Raw genomic sequence first — 22,824 nt, 5'->3', positions numbered from 1 at the left:
ACTGGCCAAAACAAAGGGGCCACAGGCCCCATGCAAGTCTGAAAGCCTACAGGGTGGTTATTAAATCTTAAAGATCCAAAATAATCTTCTTTGACTCCATGTCACACATCCAGGGCATGCTAATGTGAGGAATGAGCTCCTATATTACTCTGTTATCATGCTTCTAATAAAGATGTACCCAAGACTGAGTAATTTATAAAGGAAAGAAGTTTAATTGACTAACAGTTCCACATGGCTGGGGAAGCCTCACAATCATGACTGAATAGCAAGAAATGTCTTACCTGTTGGTAGACAAGAGAGAACTTGTGTAAGGAAACTCTCCATTATAAAACCATCAGATCTCATGAGACTTATTCACTATCATGAGAACAGCCTGGGAGAGACCCCACCCCATGATTCAATTACCTCCCACCAGGTCCCTCCCATAACAAGTGGGTATTGTGGGAGCTACAATTCAAGATGAGATTTGGCTGGGGACACAGCCAAACCATATCAGCTCTCAAGGCTTTGGGAAGTTCCTCTCTTGTGGCTCTGCAAGTTACAGCCCCCATGGCTGCTTTCACAGGCTGGCATTGAGTGTTTGCAGCTTTTCCAGGTGCATGGTGCAATCTGTCACTGTATCTACAGTTCTGGAGTGTAGACAACAGTGTCCCTTTTCTCATAGCTCCACTAGGCCATGCCCCAGCAGGGACTCTGTGTGGGGACTCCAACCCCACATTTCCCTTCTGCACTGCCCAAGCAGAGGTTCTCCATGAGGGCTCTGCCCCTGCAGCAGATATCTACCTGGACATCTAGGCATTTCCATACACCCTCTGAAATCTAGGCAGAGGATTCCAAAGCTCCACTATTCTGTGCACCCGTAGGCCCAACACCACGTGGAAACTGCCAGGGCTTGGGTTTTGCACCCTTTGAAGCAATGGCTTGAGCTGTATGTTGGCCCCTATTAGCCATGGCTGGAGCTGGAGAGCTGTGACATAAAGTATCAAGTGTCAAGGTGGCACAAAGCAGTTAGGCCCTGGGCCTGGCCCATAAAACCATTTTTCCCTCCAAGGCCTCCAGGCCTGTGATGGGAGTTGTTGCCATGAAGGTCTCTTTCCCCATTGTGTTGGCTGTTAATATTCAGCCCCTTGTTACTTATGCAAATTTCTGCAGCTGGCTTGAATATTCCCCAGAAAATGAGTTTTTCTTTCCTACCACATTGTCCACTGAAAATTTTCCAAATCTGTATTCTCTGCTTCCCTTTTGGACATAAGTTTCCATTTCAAAACATCTCTTTGTGAGTGCATATAACTGATTGCTTTCATAATAAGCCGGGCCACATCTTGAATGCTTTACTACTAAGAAACTTCTTTCACTGGATACTCATCTCTCAAGTTCAAAGTTCCAAAGATCCCTAGAGCAGGGCAAAATGCCACCAGTCTCTTTGCTAAAGCATAGCATGAGTGTCCTTTGCTCCAGTTCCCAATAAGTTCCTCATCTCCAACTGAAACCCTCTCAGCCTGGACTTCATTGTCCATAGGCATTTTGGTCAAAATCATTCAACTAGTATCTAGGAAGTTCCAAAGTTCCACATGTCTTCCTGTCTTCTTCTGAGCCCACCAAACTGTTCCAATCTTTGCTTGTTACCCGGTTCCAAAGTTGCTTTCACATTTTCAGGTCATCTTTATAGGAGTACCTCACTCTACTGATACCAGTTCTCTGTATTAGTCTGTTCTCACATTGCTATAAAGATACTACCTGCAACTGGGTAACTTATGTACAAAAGAGGTTTAATTGACTCACAGTTCTGCATGGCTAAGGCCTCCCCAGGCCTTAGGAAACCTACAATCATGGCAGAAGGTTAAGAAGAAGCAGACACCTTCTTCACAATGCAGAAGGAGAGAGACCTAGCAGGGGAAATGCCAGACACTTACAAAATAACCAGATCTCATGAGAACTCCCCTCAAAACATCATGAGAGAAACCACCCCTATAATCCAATCATCTTCTACCCGGTCCCTCCCTTGACATGTGGAAATTACAATTCAAGATGAGATTTGGGTGGGGACACAGAGCCAAACCATATCATCTTCTATGAAAACTACACTGTCTCAATTATTATAATTTTAAAATAAGCCATGATATATGGCAGAGGAAGTTCAGCTTTTTCTTTATTCAAGATTTTATTGGCTTTTCTTAGCCCATTGCATTTCCATATAAACTTTGCAATCATCTTGTTTATTCTTCCTGATAAATACTTCCTTATAAATATTTCCTGATATTATGAATGAAATAGTTTTATATCTATGAATTAATTTTGGAGAACTTATTAATATAATATCAAATATTGAATTCATTGAAACCAGGATATAGTATAACCTTCTATTTATTAAGTTAATTAATTTATGCATATATTTTATGATTTATTTGGAAAAGTTCTTGTACATATTTTATTACATGTTTTAATGCTATTTTAAATTGCCCTCTTTTCAAATTGTATTTTTGGTCTGTGGCTTACACATAGAAATAAAACTGATATTTCCAAACTGACCTTAACTAATTCATTCACTAATTCTAATAGTTTATTTGTAGTCTCACATAGTATAGGAATGGAAAAGGTACAAAAATATTTCAACAATTCACAATGTAAAAGTTTACACACACCTATATGAATTATTACTATGTGCCCAGCACCATAATTAATGTCTTGATTTTCTCCTTCTACTCTAGGATTAGCAGTGGCATACTTGTCATTGTTTTAGTGTTCTAAACATCTATGTTGGCCTGCTCTGTCTGCTCATGTAAACTTCTGTAAGTTATCTCAATCTTATATTGCTTATTACCTTTTCCATTTCTATATGGATAGATACCCTTTATAAATAGAAGCATAGCCTTTTACAAATATAGTCCATCTACTGGTTTTATCTTTGTGCAGTAATCTCATAACTTCACTAACATATTTATCCATTCCATCAGCAAGTATTTCCTGAGTTCCTTTTCTGTGTCAGGCACTTTTCTGGCCACTGGGTTACAGGAGTAAACAAAAATCTATCCTGCTTTTATGGAACTTAATTCTAGTGGACAAAAAGTAGATAATAAACTAATTCTCATACTGTCACTAAATCACCACAGTCGACTCAATATATTTCATGCATTGTCAGACTTTCAGCCAATGCCAATCTCACTATATTTAGAGCTCTGACTTGATTCATCCTATGGCTGCCTATGGATAGGTACTGGGTATGCTGTCATACACTTTTGTGTGTGTAAGGCTTGAGCTATTGAACTACTTGAATTAACGGTTTCTATATTTGTTTTCCATAATAAACTGTGAAATGAGCTGTTTCATCGTTCATTTTTCACATATTCAAATATTAAAATGAGAATGTATTCTTATGACAGCATTTGTTAATTTTTCTATATGGGAGAATGAACTGTTTCATTACTTATCTTTAGTGGCCTATTTATATAATCAGGTAGTGAAAAAAATAATGTCATAACCAATTGGGTTTATAGGAGAATTCTGGGTTTACATAGTGCAATTAATCAAAGTTATGATGAAACTATGGTATTAATTCTTCTTGGTGGAAAGTACTGAAGAATCTTTAAAGGGTGAGAGGTATGGTTTTGTATTTACTTCTAAAGATATGTCTATTAAGCAAAAATGGAGTTGAATTTCCAATTACTTAGTTGGAATAAAAATTAATTTCTAAAGAATCTATTTGTAAACAACTTTTAATGTTAACCACGAAGCATATTAAAATGTTCTTTGAAATATTAGCAGTTATCAAATGTAACTTCTGCATTTTGATAAAAGTTCTAATGTTTAAAAAAATCATTTTAGAAATTTTCCTATTTTCCTGTATTTTAAGTGAGTCTTCAATAATTTACCTGTGCTTTTACAGTTTATAAAGTCTTGGGAAATTGGGTCTGGCTTTTCAAATCAAATTTTGTGAAATGCCAAGTCATAAGGTATAATAGGAACATGAATTATGTGTAAGACTTGAGTAATGCCCATTCAGGTTGATATTTTCTCACTGATGAGGACACCAAAGAAAATTAGGTTCTTTGATTACCCAGTACTATTTATAGTATTCTAAATATATCATCATGTTCTTTAAGGCTATCATGCTTGAAAAATATGCTTAACTCTCTCTCTGGAGAGTTTTCTCATAGCCCTTTCTTTTGCTTTACCTAAAAAGGGTTGGGGACAGGAAAAAAAAAGCCAACAATGAAAAATCTCTACTAAACCTACAAATATATCAGCTTAATGCTGCAGCAGAGATATTTTTTCCATGGTCTCAGATGTATTTTTCCTTGCATTAGAAAAAAATATTGTTTTATTGGAGAATGGGAATGTTCAGTGCGACTGGAGCTTAGTATCTGTGTAGTAAATGAGAAAGAAGAGGAGCTTGAAGTTCTTAGGGATATAACAATGAGCTTAGAATGTATTCTACAGAAACTAGACACCATTATCATATTAAAAGAATATCAGTCATAATGAATTATTCTAGTTTTATTGAGTTATAGCTGACTTTCAATAAACTACACAAATTTAAAGGGACCAATTTGAGTTTTGGCACATGTATGCACATACCCGAAACTATCATCACAATCAAGATAATGAACATATTATTCACCCCTAGAAGTTCCATTTTATTCATTTGTAACTTTTTTCTTCCCGCTGTGCCAACCCTAAAAATTTATATGTGTCCTGTCACTACAGCTTCTCTAGAATTTTACATAAAGAGAATCAGGTAGTACACACTTTTTCTTGTCTGGTTTCATTCACTTAGTATAATTATTTTGTTTCATTCAAGTTGTATCTATAAATGCTTTGTGACTTTTAATTGCTAAGTAGTAGTCCATTGTATTTCAGTACTAAAATGTGGTTATCTATTTACCTACTGATGGAAATCTGTGTTATATTTAGTTTTAGTATTACAAGAAGCTGTTATGAACATTTATATATGCACCTTTGTGTGGATATATGCTTTCATTCATCAAAAAAGCTGCAACATGTCTAATGTTACATGCATTCATATACATATATTTACATGCATTCATATATGTATACACATACACGTGTATATATATAGATATATATATTCTGGAGCATATGTATAGAGATATATATTCTGGAGTATATGTATAGATAATATATATATTCTGCAGTATGTGTGTGTGTATATATATTCTAAAAACCCATGAGAAATGTGCATATATATCACAAATGTACAGAACTAAAAGGAATATTAGAAAAGATCCACTATTATCATGGAACATGATAACACTCCTCTCTCAGTGATAAGACAAGGAGCAATAACTCAATAAGATATAGAAGATTTGAACAATTTTATTAACTAACATAATCCAATACATATAAAGACAACATTATAATTAACAAATTGACTTCTTATATAGAACACTATACCAGAGAACTTCTGAAACAGAGGTAGTGTGTCGTATCGTCTAATAACATAAATGTAAGCATTTGGGAAGGAAATTGGAGAAAGGAGAATGGTCTGGAATGGTCTGGAAGCAGAAGTGACAAATCAGTAACAGAGAACACCTACCCTACCACACACCCTGTCCCAATGATATGAGCAGTGCAAGGGAGTAACTAGTCACCACTGATGAGAGCGACAAGATAAAGGATGTCTTCAGGAAAGGGTCTTCATGACTTAAAATTAGAACTGATCTGTGTTGGGGAGAAGAAGATACACTTGCAGTGGTTTATGGACAGCAGTGATGGAGGTTTTGTCAAGAATATGCAAAAATCCAAACCCTTGTCTTAAAACGTTGGTCAGATTTATTTCCTGGCACTGCCTGGTAAAGCAACTTCCCTATTCTATGCTGCTGCCTTTCTGTGCACCTTCCAATAAACTAACAATCTTTAGTCTATGGGAAACATTTGCTTATATTTTTTACTAGACTCTATGGACTTTTCTGAAGAGAAGACTCTCAAGAATGAGAAACATTTATCATTGGCAAATTTGTGTGTGTGTGTGTGTGTGTGTGTGTGAGAGAGAGAGAGAGAGAGAGAGAGAGAGAGAGAGACAGAGCGAGAGTATGGAATGTTCTCTGTTCATTTTTGTTGTTGTCTTCAGGATTAACAAAGCATTAACTTAAATTAGCAGATGAGGCTGTTTACAAACTGGGATTTGCATAGTATTTGAGACGCATCTCCTGCCCTACACATGATATTGGAACTGTCTTGAATAACTCCTGTGCTGCTTTAACCACCCACCCTTCACCGTACATGGCACTGTCTCTCCAGGACTTCCCTTAAATATATTTTCATCTTTGTCTCTCTAGCGCCTTTTCAATTGTAAAAGCTCAGGTAACCTTGAATACCTTCGGAAAAGTGGTTCAGGTGCTAAGGTTTAAGGGCTGCCACAGCAATCTGGTTTTATGGTTATAAACTGTATTTTATAGTAAAACCACCTTCTATACTACACATACTTTATATCTCATCATGTAATATTCAGTGTTGGAAATTATTGATAAAAAGGGAAACCCATTATTTGAGGAGAAAAAAAAACACATGCTAAAAATAAGTTTAAAAATTTATATAAAAGGTTTGCACATGAACAACTATTTTGTTATTCTTAAAACACCACATGTATTGTACTATTATGAATGATTTATGATTTAGGAGAAGAAATTCTGAAAAAGAGCTAGAGGCTACAGAAAATAATGATTTATTGTGACTATAAATGTGAAGTATAACAAGATAACAATTAGAATAAGTTAATGTAAGGTCCATTCAAGCCTAGTGCAAGTACTGTTCAAATTGCCTCAGTTTTCAGAGCCTTTTTCTTGAGGAAGAAAAAAAAAAAAATCCAGAGAAGCAGAAACAGGTGCAGAGTATCACAAAATTAGTTAAATCAGTCTTTAGGCAAAGATTGCCATAGAATTTGGGAGAGGTCTGAATATAAACTAAGCCTGTCATTATATAGAGGAAAGAAGGTTTAAGTGGTTGTTATTATGGGTAGAATTTTGTCCCTGCAAAATTCGTATGTTTAAGTCTTAACCCGCATACCTCAGGATGTGAATGTATTTGGAGAGATGGACTTCACAAAGGAAATTCAGGTAAATGAGATCATATAGGTAGGCCCTACTCTGACATGACTGGTGTCTCTATTAGAAGAGGTTGGAGCACAGACACACAGAGAAAAGAACGTGTGAGAACACTGGAGGGCAAGGGTCATCTACAAGCCAAGGAGAGATGCCTTAAAAGAAACTAACACTGCCTATACCTTGATCTCAGTTTGTTATCAGACCTCCAAGGCTGTGAGGAAATGAAGTTCTGTTGACTAAACCCTCCAGTCTGTGGTACTTTGTTATGGCTGCCCTAGCAAACTGACACAATTAGAATGTATATACCTAGCTTTCCTGAAAGAATCTTCACTAAAATGCCTGCTTGATAATTTTTGTTGTGGAAAGTGTAGTTATGATTAGGGTAAATGGACCAATTGTTAATAAATCCTGGTTGCCTCTTCCATTCCAAATGAGAAACTACTTGATGGCTTTGTTTAGTTAGTAGATAGTGGCAACTTAATACATTAATTGCTTTCCCTGCCTCTTGCTGCTACTGAAGACCATTACACCCACTCAAAGAAGAAAAAAATTATAAGATAGTGATTCATTAGTATTCTTGCCTAAAAATGTCTTTTTTTTTTTTTTTTTTTTGAGACGGAGTCTTGCTCTGTCACCCAGGCTGGAGTGCAGTGGCCGGATCTCAGCTCACTGCAAGCTCCGCCTCCCGGGTTTACGCCATTCTCCTGCCTCAGCCTCCCGAGTAGCTGGGACTACAGGCGCCCGCCACCTCGCCCGGCTATTTTTTTGTATTTTTTAGTAGAGACGGGGTTTCACCATGTTAGCCGGGATCGTCTCTCGATCTCCTGACCTCGTGATCCGCCCATCTCGGCCTCCCAAAGTGCTGGGATTACAGGCTTGAGCCACCGCGCCGGGCCCAAATGTCTTAATGAGTTTAGGCTAAGTATTAATATGTATAGGGCTGCATGTTACAACAGATTCACCTTTTTTTTTTTTTGACTGAACACTTGTGAATGCTTGACAGACACCAGTTACTAGCAAAAAAAAAAAAAAAAAAAAAAAAAAATGGGGGAGAGGAGAAAATTATTGTGATACATGAGGTAATGAAATAACCCAAAGAAAAGATATTACATTGAACATATGATATATATTTTATACACTTATGAAAACGTAACTGTCTATAAAGATACTATGAAGTTAGATCATTATATTTGAAAGTGCTATTTAAAAACAGTGTAAGGCTTAAAAGAAAATTTTACATTATTTGTTCATAAAATTTACGCCATTTATTTCAGAAAAGAAGTGCACATTATAATGAGTTGAAATCAGTGTCAGGGAAAATATGAGAATCTTTTAATTAATTTCATAAAAGATCTGTACTTAACATTGTTAATTGATCTAGTTAACTGACAGCATGTTTATAGTAATTTCAGAATCATTTATGGGGGTAAGTTCAGCACACAGTCAAGATCTCAATTAAGAACATCTTTAAGAAGCTGCAATTTAGAAATAATAAAATGATGAGGACTGCTAATAGATATGGAACCTTGGTGAGGAAAATTATTTTGCAAGCTGATTTGCTTGGTGGTGCTGTTAAGGTGGGGCTCTAAACTGGCATTTTTATTATGAAGAAAAATGCGCCTGAGAAAAGTGAGATCTTAAGGAAATTAACACTCAAGGCTTCTATCTGACAAGACAGCTTACAATTTTATAAGAGTAATTGTAACCCCTGCTTACTCATATTTTATTGCAGAATTCAGAACTTTATTTTATTGAATACTTAACAGGCTATCCATGTGTTTCCCTTTTGTTCTAGCCATTGAAATATGAAGATGTGAGAAAACAACCATATTTCAAGAGGAAAAAATTTTAATAAATGATTATTTCTTAGAAAATGCATATTAAATTATCCACATTTTAAATATATTCCAAGGATTTTAAATGAAATATATGTGCATTTTAATAGAGTATATAATAACTTCATAGTAAGGTTTTAATCATTTATAAGATTATATAATAACATTTATTAAGAACGATTATATAATAACATATATGTAATCTTTCGTTCTTTTTTTTTTTGAGATGAAGTCTCACTCTGTCACCCTGGCTGGAGTGCAGTGGCATGATCTCGGCTCACTGCTACCTCCGCATCCCAGGTTCGAGCAATTCTTCTGCCTCAGCCTCCTGAGTAGCTGGGAATACAGGTGAGCACCACCACGCCCGACTAATTTTTAAAAATATTAGTAGAGACAGGGTTTCACCATATTGGCCAGGCTGGTCTTGAACTCCTGACCTCATGATCTGCCCACCTTGGCCTCCCAAAATGCTGGGATTACAGGCATGAGCTACCGTGCCCAGCTATAATCTTTCTTAATAGTTTTACATTTTTTATTTAATACTTTCAAAACCTTATAAATTAACTTTATTGTTAACATCTCATTTTAGAGAAATGGTACCTGAGGCACAGAGAGATTGATTAATTATTCCCTCCTAGGTCACATATTTACATAGTTAGTAAGAGCCAGAGTGAGGAATCAAGCCCAGCTATTCTGAGCCCTTTTGTCTTTTCACTGGGGAAAAAAATGTATATAATCCAACCTAGAACTAATTTAGCAACTAATTTATCAGTACATGGCACGTATGTTATGTTTTTATTTCAGATGAGGGAACACATAATTTGAACATTTCAATACTTAAAACATTGTAACTACATATATTCTATTGACTATACTTTTGAAATGCTATTAACATGTATAATCTCTCATAATTTGATTTCTGTTTTTCTCTGCACATTGTTCTGATCATAAATATAAACTGGAGCCTTTCTATGCATATCTAAGATATAGACCTGTCTCCATTTCAAACATGGACAAGAAATACAGAAGTTAAGCTAAGCAGCTTTCTTAAAAGTTTAATGACCCAGCCTTGTCACTGGACTCCTAACTTGGTTCCAGGTTTTTCTATTCATTTGTATCCAACTGAAAATCATATCACATATTACCACCAAGCTGAATGTTTGTCTTTGTCTCCAGAACTAGTTTTCTGTCCATGAGAATTTGAACCTTATCTTCTTTCTCAATCTTTACAATTACCAAATTTTTATTTCTGTTACCATGTTTTATTAGACAACTCCTTTTCCTGTGTTTCCTTTTATCTAAATCTTTCATGGACTACATTTGACTTGCTTTATTCACTTCCAGAAATTATCTGCGTTACCTATTGTGAAATCTTTCTTGCACTGAATGCCTCCTTGCCTAGCTCAACTATCACATGCTTGTCAAACCTCCATTAATGCAACACTTGGCTCAGTCCCATACATTATTCAAATTTCTTGATGACAGTATTACATGGGCAGCTTTTCAAATTAATGATAGTGTACCAGCTGACAGGTACATCTCCATTATTGACAGAAAGAATGCGCATTGTATGGGGGATTATGATTACCTTTGTTAATTTGAAGATTATAAGGTAGAAATCATGGGCTTTATTTGTTTACCATGGTCATAATGCAAACATTCTTATCAAGTAGAGACAGATGAATATGAAAATAAACCTGGTTTAAAATAATAAATTAAGTTAAATTAACCATGAAATATAAACGTTTCAGAAATTTAACACCCTATCAAATGATTACTTAAGGTAAGGCTCATTGAATATTGTTTTCTTCCGTGTGCAAATTAATTTTATTGACCATATCAACAAGATGTTGTTTCATTTTTAATCATCTCATATGTACAGCTTTCTAGGCGTTTGGTATGGTCAATTTGCTTACTTTGCTTATTTTGATTGTTTTAATTAGATAATTATACTACAGCCAATACCACAATGTTATCAACAGAGAATTTGTGAAATAAAATTTCAAAACAAATACACTTTATCATCCCTGGAAAAATGTCATCCAATGCTCATAAAAATCTTGCAAAGACTTTTTTGTTAATGGTTTGTGACTTGCACAGACAGAATTAACCGAAGAGTTCGATGTTTTTCTAGCATATTCAATAAAAGAGAACTATCAGGTCAACTGAGAACACAGCTAGTATTACTTCAGTATTAACGAGGTTTTCTGGCTTCCTTTGGTAAATTGCCTTAGTACTAGTGATAATTTTACCATGTTTATATTCATACTTTTCAAAAAGAGTCATATATAAGGAAAATACATATTTAAAATAATAGGTTTAATTCTCCTTGAAAAATAGGGAAGAGACATCCTCCTTCCATTTTAGAACATACACTTTAGAAAACTTGTGATTGTTAATTCTTTCTCTCTCTCTTTGAAATGTATGTAAGTTTTTTAGAAACTAAGGCTCTTGCCAGCTTTCACATCCACGAATTCCTTCCTCAAGAACTTGGGAACCATCTTTTTATAATGTAATCATCATAAAGATAATGCCCCAATCTCCCGTTTTCTCTGAGAGGGCAGGAACCTAACTGGTGCCTCCCTCTAAATTGCAAAACTACCTCTTGTCTTAAAGATATGAGGAGTTTATTTTTCCGTTGTATAAAGTCAATTAGCTAACACAGATGGCCATTCCAATTACCAAGTAAATTTAGGGTAAACTGCTGTAACAAATGGTGCTGTCAAGTCCTCTTATTTGAGGACTAGTTGTTTACCTTAGACACAAGTACAGAATGAGTTGTGTCTGCTTGGTTATATAAAAGAGTAAGTTTTTTTTTTTTTTCCTGTCTTTTCAATCTCTTAGCAGATTATCTGTGACGGATGACATAATCTGTTTTAGGGCTTTATTCAATAATGAAATGCTTTCATTCTCTTCTACTTTGTGGAAATTTTCCAGGTTGGGAGATTTTGTTTTTAGTTATGCTTTCCCAAGAAATGAAACTACTACATTATTTTTAACATTTGCAAGCAAAATAAATTAATAGAGTGTAACAAGCAGAAAACCCTTAAGTTAACCAGTGAAATAAAATTGTAATAGATTTTTAAACAATGGTACTATAAATTACATCAAGATACATGCAACTGCCTATTTCATGTTTTGAAGTATCAGAACTTCAAAGAATAAAAACCCATGGATAGACTTTTTTAAAATAGCTTTAAAGTATGGCCTGTCGTTGTTTCCTTCGTTCTTTAATTCTTGCAAATTCAGCATGGTTTTTAGGTTTTTAAATATTTTTCCAAAATACTCAGTTGCATTGATTTCAGAAAACAGTCCTTGACTATAAGCTCATAATTTGAGTGCCTCCCAATTAGAGCTTGTTTGTTTTATAATACAAAGCTTAGATTTTCAAATATACAAGTTTATTGAGAATGGGAGGATGGAGAAATCTGCCATATTTCTAGATAAGTATTTGAATTTCTCATACATTTCTACATTAGTATTTCAAAATTCTCTTTTATAGTATTTCAAAATTCCTTTTTAGCAAAGACTTATATAATAACAAGTTGGCATTGCTGGAAAGGTTTATGTGACATCCACATTGTATGAAATATTTAAAATGTTATACACAACCATGTCTTTTAAATCTTTTTAAATTCTGTAATATCCACGTATGTAGTATATATTTATCTACAGTAAAAATGTCATTTAGCAAACGTATACTGAACAGAAGAAAGTACCTTGCTTCATGACTTTAATATTAGTTTTTTACTTAACACATTATGTGCATTTACTGTGTTAAAACTATCCTTTTAAAATGTCATGGTAGTGAGCCAAGATCAGGCCACTGCACTCCACCCTGGGAGACAGAGAAAGACTCCGTCTCAAAAAAAAAAAAAAAAAAAAGTCATGGGAATGATAGCACATGTCTCCCTTTATGGCAATTAAATTCTTATAGTGTGGGCCATTTTGTTTGTTTCCAAATTCTTTTTTTACTATCACTGTAATAGACAAACTTAAACATACATTGGAATAACAGACATCACAGAACTCAAAGCTCAGGCACCTCAAATTTCTCTGTTGTGTATTCTTTGAAAAATTACTTTACACATCTGTGACTCAGCCTCTTTAACTGTGAAATGGAAAGAGTAAGACTAACCTACCTCATTACTTTGTAACATTAAATGAGACGACATTCACCAGGCAAACAGTAAAATCCCAGGAAATTAAGTGTGAATAAATGTCAGGTGCTTTAGTTGCCACAGGTGTCAGTAGTAGAGAATATGTGTTAAATACACCTGGGCCTAAATATACCTTTGGAACGTCACATGCTGCATAGATGCATGAAGAGATTACTATAACATATCTTATGAAGTGAAATAATAAGAAAGTAAACAGATTAGCATCTGAAGATATGGGGAAGAGCTTCTGCTAATTAGAAGAGTCACAGTCAAAGCTTTTAGATGGAGGTAACCCCTCTGAGTCTTAGAAGACGAATAAAAAGCCCAATAGGAAGATCTGAGGAAACAAGCAAAATATTAACATGAAGAAAGAAAGAGAGGTAAGTCATCACTTTTTTAGGGAGAGCTGATAGTGATGCTGAAAAAATAAAATAAGAATCACAATTTGAAGAATGTATCTAATTATCACATATACAGAGCTATGAACTCATACTCATTCACTTTCCTAGTTATACTCCTAATAACACCTAACCTGAGCTAAGTAGCAAAGTTAACCCCATTCTGCCATCCTCTTATGAAACGTTGTGTGCTGACTGACCATGTTATAGAAACAATAGAAGAAACAGATAAGGAATCATATTATCTTCCAGAATTACATCTGCTTCTTTGGAGGACTAGCTGGAGAAAAAAAATAAGATTATTATTGCCCACCAGACTAGTTTATTTATCTAGATCTGTGAAGTTGTTTTAGACAAATAGGAGTTTCAGTAGTGGGGAATCACCAACTTTGTCTACAGAAATCAACTCTCTTTCATTGACACCTTCTGACTCTATAGAGTCATCTAACCCTAAGAAATGTGTTTAAATTCATCTAACCCTAGGAAATGTGTTTAATTATCAACTGTGACACCAGAGGCCTGAATTACACACACACACACATACACACACACACACACACACACTTACATCTCTCAATCATTTGTTCCAGTTTATTGCAACAAAAGTGAGAGTTGAGAGAGCAGGTGATGACACCGTAATTTCTGCGTTTAGATGGCAAGACAGACCTTGTCATCTAAAGAAGACCACTTTTTGCATTGTGAATGCTGCATTCACTCAATGTGGCATAACGCAAAATATTGAAAAAGAATCAGATTTATTTTTCTGTGCCGTGTCAAAAAGTACACTTTACACTGGAGGCTAAGTGACATATTCTAATAGTGCAGCAAGATATATTAGTATTAAGTGTGAATCGGAATTTCAGAATGAATTTTTTAAAAATAGAATCTCACATTTAAGGATGTTGTGTGCTGAAGCTGTCCTTTAGTTACTGTCTACCCCTGAGGATAGCAGTGGAAATGGGTCAGACTGTGGAGCTGGACAGGTTAGAGGTATGACTCGTAACAACTGAATGGAAATAATATGAAAATATCACAAAATAAATGAATTTTAATCATACCATATAATGTAAAGTATGTAATAACATTCTAATATTACAAAATATTAAATACTATCCCAGCAAGGGTGCTAGAAGTAATGAGTAGACATCCAGGTTTGATGACTTATTGAAAGAGATGCTCGTAAGGCTTACAGTAAAGAGCAAAAGGATCCTCCAATGGAAAGAAGAAATGGCTTTCTGGCTGACACTGTGAAGACCAACAGGGACACAAGGGAGACTTTGTCAATCATTTATTCAGTCTTTCATTCACTCATTTAATAAGTGATTTTGGCATTCTTGATAATATAATTCTTATTAACATAATTCTATGCTAGTAGTGCTTGCAAGAAAAATTGGTGGACTATAACTAAAAACTGGATTAGAGTAAGGCAGCATACCAATAAACAGGGCTACATGTTCTTGCCATCCTTTATCCAAGCATTTCATGACAACAAGGAAATGTAGAGATTACATATATGTAAATATCATTGGGGAAATTATTTTATATATAGGATTGTCTTTCTGTCCCATTAATATTTGTGTATCTCAATATTGATTCAGTTTGTATAACATTTAAGAGCTGAGGCATTAGAGTTATGTCTCTGAAATCTAACATAAGCTCACTTTGTCAAGTGTAGGATTGGCCTCTACTTGATATTTCTGTATAGATAGTCATATTCACTCAAATGTATCTTTTACTAATCTCTTCTTAATGAATAGAATCCTTGCTCAACAAGTTGTACACTATACCATTCTGATTCCCATTCTATGCAATATAGTTTCCACTGGTTTTTCTTTTGATTTTCAATAGGCCTAGACCAGACTAGAACATTTCAGACTTTGGAAGGCAGTATTTGAACACAATTGGAACCTATATTTTGTGATTTAATAGTTATTTGGTCTTAAGCAAGTTACTAAAAATCTCCATACCTTAGGTTTCTGATCTGTATAGGGTTTACAATATTCTTCTCCCATTAATTTGTTGTGAAGGTTAGCTAAGCAAAGTTTCTCAAGCTTTAGTGGGCATCAGAGTCACCTGCTCATTATAACAGAAATTCCTGGCCTGATCCCAAGAATTCATGATTCTGGATTTGAGCATAAGAATTTGCATTTCCAACAAGTTCTAAGGTGATACTAATGCTGCCAATTTGGAGCCCACTCTGTGGACACTGAGCTAAGGATAAAACATTTAAAGCATTCTAACTAATCCCCACAAAACAGTAAGCACCCAAAGAGTGTCAGTTTTTCTTTTCTTTTTTTTTTTTTTTTTTTTTTTTTTTTTTGTTCTTACCTTTCCAATTTCAGGTTAAATATCAGTTCAACAAGTAGTCTTGTTATAAATCAAACCAGATCAGTCTTCTTTCCACAAGTCCTTGTTACATTTTTGTATTTTAATACTATTTTATATAGTTTTCAAGGTTTTTAATAATTAGATGTAAATTATATATAATTTCTTATTTTATCAGTGAATTATGTCCTATCTCACTTGCTTCATAATGAAAAAGATCTGGGTGTTTGCTTATAATTTTAGGTAAAAAATTAGACACTCTTGTTCCCTGGATCTAACCTTCCTTTAAATTGATGCAAAACTTAGATGCCTATGTCCATATTCACTGAGAAGTGAGATGAGGAGGGTGACTTGATATTTGAAGGCCCATTAATAAATGCCACAAATATTTGGGAGATTTGGAAGAGGATTCAATACATGTTCCAAAGTTCTCAGCGCATTTGGAAAATTTTGCTCCTGTAAGCCCCAATTTAGGGATTCTGAGTATACATCAGCATATTTACTCACAAATAATTCCTGAGCAAAAAAAATTCCTTATTAGAATGATATTTTATAACTTCATATATTATATTATTGTCAAATATTTCTTTTGAGGGAAACAATATCTTGTTTAGAAACTCTAAAGCCTTAGCAAATATAATTAAGACAACGTTATTTTGATTGCTTGTCCACATCTTCCTTTCCACCAACATCATCGTATCACAAACACAATTGATTCTGTATAGTTTGCTTATAAGTGCAGAATTATTAGACTCTTGTGATTTGTCAATATTTTTTTCGCTTTCTGACATTTTCTAAGTTGATATCATCGACTCTCTTAAAAAGAGTTTTATTCCTTTGCAGCCACACAATTACTGCTTCATCCAAAGGTAATGAATTATTTTTTCTGTTGTTGATCAGTTTTCAAGAACTATATTAAATAATACTTGAAATAATAATAATACATTTTACAAAAAAGAATCTTTATAAATTGGTTTTTCTTACTCTGTGAAGTCTTATAGTTGCTGTCAAATGTTTTGAGCTAGAGATTTCACATCTTTTGTTTTTTTTGAATACAAATTTTTGTATTCCAAAAGTATATGTATATATATATATATATATATATAGAGAGAGAGAGAGAGAGAGAGAGAGAGAGAGAGAGATGTTCTTTTTTATTTTGAGAAAAATAGTTAATATAGATAAATGTACATATCACAGTCTTATTGAGGTTTTTCTCATATATACAGATGCATTATTTTATAAATGTCGATGATGAACCACGAGCCAGAAAGGCCTAGGCACTCATGAGTTAAGATTCAATGAGAGTATTAAGAATGGGTTACAGTTGACTTTGGGCCAGGTGATTTGGAAGAAATCAAAGGAGAGCTGAAAAAACTGTGTAGAGTTGACCACTTCTCTACACAGATGTATGCATTTACGTCTACAATGCAATCTGCATCCTGGAACCAAAATTAATTCTCACTGGTGAGGGACTGGAATGATCCTTGTTCCCAAGTGTTGGTAAACAATGTACTTTTTTCTAAAAAGTTCTTTTTATTAATGTGGTTAGATCTCCAGTGAACAGTTGCATACATTAAAAATGACAACTTCTGCTCTAATGTTAATGGTTAAGTTTCGTCTTTAACATCAAGGTGCTTAGAAATTATCAGCCTCAGTGTATCACGAGGTCAGGACTTCAAGACCAGCCTAGAAAATATGGTGAAACCCCATATCTACTAAAAATACAAAAATTAGCCAGGTGTGGTTGTGTGCACTTGGAGTTACAGATACTCAGAAGGCTGAGGCACAGAATTGCTTGAACATGGGAAGTGGAGGTTGCAGTGAGCAAAGATGGCACCACTGCACTCCAGCCTGGGTGACAGAGCAAGACTTTGTGTGCAAAAAAAAAGAAAAGAAAAGAAATTATCTGCCTCATTGTTACAACATGTAAACGTTGAGGAAATTTACGTCAAGGAATCTTCACGTCCTCATCAGAGAACTGAGTTTGCAAAGCAGACTGCTACTGTGAAGTCTGGAAAGACAGGCTAATCCAGTGAGTCACCACTAAAATCCAAGACAGAGACCCACTAAAAGATTAAGATTTAGTAATATGATTACAGAACACTTCCTTTCCCACACATCTTACAACACCACCAAAAGGGCTCTAGTAAAAAAATAGTGGATTACAGCTGAAAAAGCTGCAAAACAGACTCCTTGAGGTTATGTGGAAAAGCCCAATGTTAGGAGGGGATGCAAGAATAAGGACACTACAAAATTTTGAAGTCTCTGGCATCTACAGCTGTAGCAAACATTAGATAGAACCAAAATCATACAAAAACATAGATCACAAACATAAACACAGGACTAAAACCTAAAACTTGCAGAATAAAATTGTGATATTTTTGTTAGACAAATATTTTCTTAAAGAAGATATGAAAATCCTAACTACAAGAGGGAAAATTACTAAACTGCATTTTATCAAAGTTAAACCTTTCGTTTGCCAGTTACACATTTTAAGAATTCAAAAGCCAGATCCTAGATTGTTACACGTTTTTGAAATCTGTATTTAACGAAGGGCCTCTATCTAGAATATGACGCTTGTAAAACTATAACAAGACAGACACATAAAAAAAATGAGTGAACATTTTGAGTCAATGTATATCAATGGCCAAGAAGCTCATAAAAAGTTGTTAAACATCTTTGGTCATTTGAGAAATGCAAATTAACACCAGAGTGTGTTATCACCGTATATCCAATAGAATATATACAAATGCTAACTGTTGAGCATATGGTGTATGTAAGACCCTCTTACACTACAAGTATGATTACAAAATTGTTTACTCTTTTTGGAAACAGCTTGCCAAATTCTTAAAAAGTTATGCATACATTTACCATATGATGAAGTCATGCCATTTCTGTTAATTTACCTAAGAAGAGAAAAAAGGATATATCCACACAAAGATTTTATGTGAATGTATATGTCAATAATACTCTGGATAGCCAAGTAGTATAAAGAACTCAATTGTACATCAGCTTGGGGAAAAATAAAATATGGTATATCCCATGCAAAGTAATGCAATAAAAAATGAGCAAAGTAATAATGTGCCAAACAACAGAGATAAAACCCAGAATTGCCATGCTATATAAAAGAAGCCAGAGACAAAACACTATACAAAATTTTAATTCTGTGAAATTGTAGAAAAGGCACAATTAAAACACCAGAAAGCAGATCAGTAGTGTCCTTAGTCATAGGTTAAGGGTAGAGAACAACTTCAAAAAGGCACAAGGAAATACCTTGGTTTGGTGGAAATATTCTAAAATCTATCTGTGCTTGTTGTGAGAAAGGAAAAAGTAGCCCCTAAAATCCAGGAGCTGGCCTGTTGCTATCAGCTGGGAATTGGTGTTGTTATGAGCTGGCTTGGCATAGAAAGCTAGTTCTTACTGTATTTCTGTTGCAGATAAATTTTTTCACAGACCATTAACTTTAAATAAGATCCCTTTGTGACCATAATAGATCAAGACAAAAACAAGACCACTCTGTAATCATATCTGAACATATACAAAATATTAACATTGTCGAAGACACAAAAATAACTAAACATTTCCCTGCCTTGACTAACAGGAGTTACTGCTCAATGATGCCCTTATCCTCATTCCTTTTATTCCTCCAGTCAAATATTTCCTTCTGTTATTTTAGGTTAAACGTGCCCAAGAATAAAACTACATCTGCTTCCTGACAGCATCCAATCTAGAACAAAGCCCTGTTTTCTTAAAATCTACACAAAGTAACCTAGTGCAAACCAACTTCTATGATAAGAGCTTTTTAATACTCTGCTACCCAGACACTTCGTAATTCTCCCCACAGCGTGTAAAATCCAACTTATTCAACTATAGGTACGTTCTTGGTGGTCTTTGGGGTATTGACAGTTGCTCCTTTATAAACTTTTACCAAAACTCAGCTGGCTATAATCTTTAAAATCAAAATTTAAAGTACATAAAGTAGCTCAAATAGCTTTAAAAAAGCAAATCGACCCATGTCCTTTGAATACATTAGCCAAGGACTCCAAGAAATTTTTTGAGGGCACAGTCAACTTCTTAAAATATAAAGCCTAATTGGAATTTGGTTCCCATTAATTTGGCCTGCTGTTGGAGGATTCCTCCACTTTGTCCCTAGCTCTCCTATGTCCCAGTGATAATGCAATTGAGACAGCTGGGTGAGAGGGGGTCCCTGGCAAAACTCCAACCAGCCTGTGTCCTGGGGTGGAGCCTTGGGAAGTCTGTGCCCTTTGTGGCTGGGAGGAGCCTGGCCCCTCCTTTTCCTGTGTGAAACCAGGAATTCATACAGCAAGGAGGGAAGTGCTCTAGCAGGAACTCTGGCCTTGCTGACAGTCCCTGTTTCTTCCATTTCTTAATTTTCATCCAACAAAACCCTATATTCCTCTCCATTCAAATTGTCTGTGAACCTGAATTTTTGTGGCTGTTGGACAAGGACCCCATCTTTAGCAGAACTAAGGAAAAGTCCTGTAACACAGTTTAATTTTAAAAATATGTCTATAATCTGTCTTCTGCTCTTTGATCATTCTCTTCAATCCTTTTCCCTTTCCCTTTATTTGTTCTTCCTTCACATGGGTTTGGTTTGTTGAATTCCATCTCCCCAAATAACACAATACAACATTCTGATAAGCAAAAGCTCTGTTATTGTTTACTTTGATAACTCAAAGACTTTTAGTAGTGTCTCAGAGGGAGACACACAAGATAAGAATTTTAGGGATTGAAAGTTTATTGTAAGACTTTTAATTCAGGGGCTTGATTAAGACTGAATAAGAATTATCATGTAACAGTTTACTGTTGATGGACACAGCAAGGTGAGAATTTTGAGATTCAAACAGCAGATAATACAAGCCGAAGTTTTCTTTCTATGGAAGAGTTGATCCGTCTTTTAATAAGTGAACAACGAAATTATTTGCCTGGAAAAGTCTCCTGAAATACTGAAGTTATGCTAAAGAAGGTAAAAGAATGAAGTCTTAGTATAGGTAGTATAGTTGTGTATGGGAATAGTTTCAATTCTCAAAGGTCAAACTGTATATGTGTTGGGGGAATAGAGTGGATAGTTTCTGTTTGCTGATTGTAATTAGTATATATTTTTTTCACCATTAGTTTCTCTTTACTACAATCACTGTGTTTATTGAAAACTTACTAATATATCCTTATAACATCCATGAGCTGGCAATGACTCACTGTGGCTAATTTTTTTTAAATGAAACTCTTCATCTTAACTTTACTGCATATCAGAAACTGACAATAAATTAGACACCATTGAATCCTAATTCCTTAGCTAATGTTTCTATTCTTACCATTTTTTGTAAGGGCCACTGCTTCCCCAATATCCCTAATACATCTTTAATAATTGTGTTTATCACCTCTTGTTTCTCTGTAATCTTTTGTCTTTATATACACATTGTGTGTTCATTTTCATGATTGAATATGTTTTACATTCAATCTGCAGAAAATTTTATTTATTTGGAGAATTTCTATTAACATCTTATCCTAGCATAAGTTTTTTTTCAAATATTCTTATAAGAAAAGCAGCCTTTACCAGTATAAAAGTCACTTTCAAGTTACACTCCTCTCAAAAAAGATTACATATTGCCTTTCCCCCCCAGAAATGCAGTTTAAGATTTTACTACTCAAGCCTCAGTATAATATGATAGCCGGCAGCATTAACTTAACTTGGAAATTTGTTAGAAATGCAGAATGTCAGACTTCGCCCCAGATCTATAGAATCAGAGTCCATATTTTAACAAGCCTCTCAGGTAATTTATATGCACATTAAAGCGTAGGAAGCACCAGTTTAAGTTATTTGCAACATCTCTGAGGCAGTCTGCCTAACTGCATTAATAGTGAATTGGAATTAAATCCTCTTTATGAATTAGTAATTTGCTCCAGGCACAATCACTTCTGTGTATGCTTCTGTTCACTTTTCAAAACACAGTGCCCATCTGGAATTTTCACTGTTTCAAACTTAGCAAAGATCTTGTCTACCTGTAGTCACATGAGGTAAGGAAAGGACTTAGGAAGTGCTTCAACTCAGGTGAGCCTTAACTTCAAGGCTATATTCATTTTTCAGAAAAAAAATATTTAATTTGACTGACATAAATTCATGATAACGCTAGAAACTCCTGTTATTTTAATTTTAATAAACTTTATTAAATGAGGAACCTCTGTCAGGAAAGATCTTCCTTAAAAAGGGAAATTTCAATTGAGATTTGAAACATAAATATGAATTACTCAGATGAAATAATATGTGAGAGACTTGAGAACAGCATATTACACATAAAAAGAAGTAGGACAGGAAGTTGTTGAAATGTGAAGACGTGAAAGAACATGTAGTAGCATCTGATACATCTAAAAAGATCTGATAAATATTGGTTGTCTCTTAAAATCATGTGGAATTATTTGTCCTGCATTCTAAGAGAAACACAAGCAATGTCTTCAATTAGAATGCTATTGTGTCAGACCAGAGTAGTGACAATTTTTTTTCTGGAATATTTGGCTTGTAGGTAGAATGAAGAAAAGCCTATAAATTGTAGAATTATTTAGAAAGTGGATTCATTAGGACTTTTTGGTTGAAAAATATAAAAAGAGAAGTAAAAGGACATAATGATTGCTGCTACATTTCTAACTTAACATAGAAAGGATGGAGTTGTCCTGCCCTCAACAAGACAACACAGAAGAAAAAAACCAAACTGAAGGAAAAGAGTAAGTTCCGGTTTAGATATTTTGATGTCAAGGTGAATATAAGACTTTCAGGCAAACTATACTACTTCTCTCTCTCTCTCTCTCTCTCTCTCTCTCTCTCTCTCTCTCTCTCTCTTCTCTCTCTCTCTCTCTCACACACACACACACACACACACACAAATGCATAAAATTTAACAGGTTGCTATTCTGTTGAGAAATAGAATATCATTGGGGAGGATCTTGAATTTTACACAATATTTTGGGGGAGCAGAATGGGGATAGAATGGACAGGTGAGAAATCATAGAAAGAAAGATGGATTGGAAGAGT

Source organism: Macaca thibetana, chromosome 8 (genome assembly GCF_024542745.1).
Source record: "Macaca thibetana thibetana isolate TM-01 chromosome 8, ASM2454274v1, whole genome shotgun sequence".
In the NCBI taxonomy this organism is placed as follows: Eukaryota; Metazoa; Chordata; class Mammalia; order Primates; family Cercopithecidae; genus Macaca; species Macaca thibetana.
The sequence above is the reverse complement of the archived record's forward strand: the minus strand, read 5'-3'. Positions refer to the sequence as shown.